Here is a 3966-nt window from a genome sequence, read left to right as displayed (position 1 = left end):
AAAACACCTCACTCATCCCAGTGTCTTACTTTCTCAGCACCAGATACCACGTTTTCCATAGTGCAGTCTCTGGTAGGATGGTAAAATATTTATAATTTTGCCTATGTGCAGAGCGTAGGAAGAAGCAAAATGAGGCAAAGCCCCTGGTCTGCTTCCTCACCCACCTTCCCACCCACCTCAGGTCACCTTGGAGGCTCTGTGACAATGTTTATGGTGCAAGGAGGCTTTGACACAGCAAATGACTTGTCATCAGTAAGTCCTGGTGGCACACTACAATAAATCCAAGCCCAGCAGAACATTTCCCTGTATCATGCTGTACAGAATCATCGCTCAGTTCTTTGAAGTCTCCAAAAAGGATTTGCAAAGACTCTGAATCAGCATATCTGGGAAGAAAATCTCCTGGAGAGCCAATCATGGCTCACAGCAAAATGCAGGAGAGTGTGGAAAGGAGTGTGAGGGTCCCTGCTGGGGATTCAAGGATTTTACATGTATATTTCAGGCACATTTATATATATATTTTTTATGACCACATGCTCTCTGATACACCTTTCTCTACTCTGAGTGGTTTCACAGGGTAAGAGGGTATCTGGGTTCCCAAGCTCATAAACCCTCCTGCACAGTGGGAGAAGATGTGAGAGGATGGAGCAGTTTGGACCACCAGTACCTTCTCCAGAGGGGACAAGACCGGTGAGCTGCAGGAGCAGAGATCTGCACTGTCTGCACTGTCCCTCCTCTGAGCTGTCCCTGTTCCCAGCACCCACAGCCCTGAGGGAACAATAGCAGGGACAGATGGGTCCCCAGTGCCAAGGACCTGCAGGGCTTTGGATTCACACAGTAGCACAGAAGACAGAAATAGCAGTGAAGGAAAAAACCTCATTACTTGTATTGGCCCATCCCCAAAGAACGTATGCAGAGCACTTAAAAATAAAAGAATAAATTAACAGATGTTTTTCTTTCATGTTGATTTCTGATCAGAAAGAGGGTGAGTAAGTTATTTTATTTGGGTCTATATGAAGAAATAATGTAGCAAAGTTAAGAACAAAGCCATGGGAAAAGAGCTGCCCTGGATGCCTGTGAACCCACCAAAAGATAACTGCCTGCATCACGTTACCCACCATCCCTTTCCATCTCACCCAAATTTGCCTCTAGTTACCTTTAAGATATCCAGGTGCTGATTGCAACTGTGCAGTGATGAAGGACGAACAAGGTATTTCTCTCAAATATTGTGAGAAATGTATTCATTGTGAGAAATGTACTCACAATGAAACATTTAAACCCTCTGGTGCTCTGCAGTGTTTGGTGACATCAGAAGGGCAATTATACCCTTATTGATGTAATGTTGTATTTCTTTGTTTCTGGCTCACTCCCAAGTCAGCTTTCCTATTTCTGAGGGAATCCAGTTAATTCCATTTAACATCTGTCTTCAAAGCTTCTCTCCTATTTTTATTACTTGAATATAATTGGAATATCCATAGTTCTATTGTGGAGACAAGAATCAAATAAATGTCCAGATTAGTCAGGAGCAGCAGAGAAAAATTGCTATGTCCTATCTTGTCCTGTGAAGGAGCAGGGAAATCCAAATGTATCTAATCTTTCCTTTTGATAGTATCTAGCAAATGTTCAAATGGAGCAGTAATAGAGAGATGGAGAATAAAAGCAACTAAATATACCTCAGCCAACACCATGAGCTTTGCCTCCGGCGCAGCACCTGGCACTCCACAGGCTGGGCTGAGCAGCCTTGGGCATCTCCTCTGTGCACAAAGCATCACCAAGGACTCCTGTGTCCCAGCACAAGAGCCAGGATCAGGAGTAGGATTGTACAAGTCTACTGTAACCTCAGATGAACCTCCCAGCCCTTTGCAAACATGCACTGAGAAATGTTTGGAGATGCACTGGTGCTGGTGGGAAGGGACACTGTGATGGCAGATTTCCCTTCTTGTGCCTCCACACATGAATGCAGGTGCCTGCCTGGCCTCCAGCTGCTGCCAGGAGGCAAGAGAACAAAGACATCCTTTCTGTAAGGCAGGGCTGATAGGGCAGGAAAGAGAGCCATGGCTGCAGCCACATGAAAGAGAAGAGCAGAGGAGTAAAAGCAGGAAATCCCAGAGGTTCAAGGGGTAAGGTGAATTCTTGGACAATTTCAACCAAACCAGCAATGTTCAAATCCCTAGGGAATTTGCCATTAGGTTTGTGTTTTGTTTACTATTCCACTCTCTGCATCCATCAGACCATCCAAGACTGCACAGTAGGAAATAATTGGCTTTGTCTTTCACTGACTTCTACCATTATTTCATTGAGATGAACATTATAGACCTGTTCTCAACTTGTTAAAACTTTCCTAATGGCATCAGAAATTAATTTGAATTAAAGAAGAGTGCTTCACTGGGCTGTGGTGGCCAAGGAGCGCCTTGTTCAGTAAATCAGCACAGCCACTCCTTTGCAAGATGACTGATGAGATGTGGCCATCAGAAACCCAAACCAGAAATGAGAGCAACAGCTGCTGCTCCAGGGCTGAGCAGGTGCCACACTGCCAGGTCAGGCAGAGCCATTGGCTCTCTGCTGGGATCCATCTCTCAGAGATACCTGTGGTGGCTCACATCTCAGTGCCACTGCAAAACGCTGTAACAGCACACCTCTCTTCTGAGGGCACCTGTTCTGCAGACAGCAACGTTGGGCTAAAGTCATGTCCACACTAAAATAAAGTGACCACAGCATTAAGTGAGGCCCCAGACACACACTTTGGGATAGCCAGATGCACAGAAGAAAGGAGCTGAGACACAGAAGAAACACTGAGATGTGAAGCACAGAAATCAATACCTCAGGGCACATGTGCAAGACTGAGGGTAGGAGCTTACACAGGAGACCTGTTCCCAGTGGGTCCTGTTCTCCTGCTGTTGTCATAAACAAGCCTGGTGCAACAGTAATGTGGCTCAGAGCAGTCTCTGGGGCCTTGGGGCCCAAAACACAGTAACAAACACTTGCCCACAGCTTCCCAGCCAAGTCCTCCTTTCTGTTTCACCCATGTCATTCCCTCTGGGCCATATTTCACTGCATGAGTTTTGCTACAGTTCTGAAGCAGCTGATTTAAGCTGCTGATATAAGCAGCTGTAAGGCCAGTGCCTTTAATGGGAGCTAACAGGATATTTTCAGAGGCAAAATTCAGGCTAGCAATTTTAGGTTCCCTTTTTTTTCGGTATGAAACATCCTTTTTCATAATCAAAAATAGCAAGTAGGCATGAACATAAATAATTATAATATTTTCCATTATCAACACTCCCCTCAGATCATCTATCTAACGATGCTAAGGTGTTGTCTTTTAAAATAATTTTCCCCTTTTTTTCCTTTGTACTTCTTGGAAGTCTGCCTGTCTAGAGGGAAGCTCTTTGATACATAAAGGGGGAAATAGCACAGACATTGAACATTACCTTTCTTTCAAACAGATTCAAAGGAGTCAATTTCAAACCAGCACAGCAGATCAATTCAAGATGAACCTTTAAATACCTTACAGAAATCCTCCTGTTTCAGACTCGCAAGAATTTCCTAACGCAGACCCACTTGGAATCGACACTGCCTGCCCACAAAACAATGGGATCCAGCATCACCCTCTGCCCATCAGCTCTTAACACGCACACACCCCTCCAAGCGCGCCGCCCTATTTCACATACCCACTATAGACAAAGTGCCCCAACAAATTTACCAGAGATGGACTGGTGGGACAAACCAGTAGGACAGTTTGAGAGATATTATGTAATGCCTCCCGCCGAGCTCTCTGCACCACTGCTATAGCGGCTCATGGTGCCGGCTCCGCCGCACGCATCACGCCGAGCATCATGCCATCCCCATGCGGAGCGCCGCTCCCGCCTGCCTCCTCCCTTTCAAGAGCTGGAATACCCTTTATCCCGCGGCACGGACGGACATGGGGAGCCGGACCGCGGGCCCAGAGGCCGCTTCGGAGGGTTCAGGCCG

The 3966-nt window shown here is 46.2% G+C and overlaps 1 protein-coding gene across 1 annotated transcript in view; it reads right to left on the bottom strand.

Moving 5' to 3' along the window:
• Positions 1 to 3715, bottom strand: part of ACSL6 (acyl-CoA synthetase long chain family member 6) — a 56314-nt gene extending 52599 nt beyond the window's left edge. Inside the window, 1 exon segment of the mRNA XM_005418679.3 lies at positions 3698 to 3715. The gene's annotated coding sequence lies outside the window, so the exon portion shown is untranslated.
• Positions 3716 to 3966: the final 251 nt, after the last annotated feature.

This window comes from Geospiza fortis, unplaced genomic scaffold (genome assembly GCF_000277835.1).
Source record: "Geospiza fortis unplaced genomic scaffold, GeoFor_1.0 scaffold55, whole genome shotgun sequence".
In the NCBI taxonomy this organism is placed as follows: domain Eukaryota; kingdom Metazoa; phylum Chordata; class Aves; order Passeriformes; family Thraupidae; genus Geospiza; species Geospiza fortis.
Note: the sequence above shows the minus strand (reverse complement) of the source record. Positions and strands in the feature narration are given on the sequence as shown.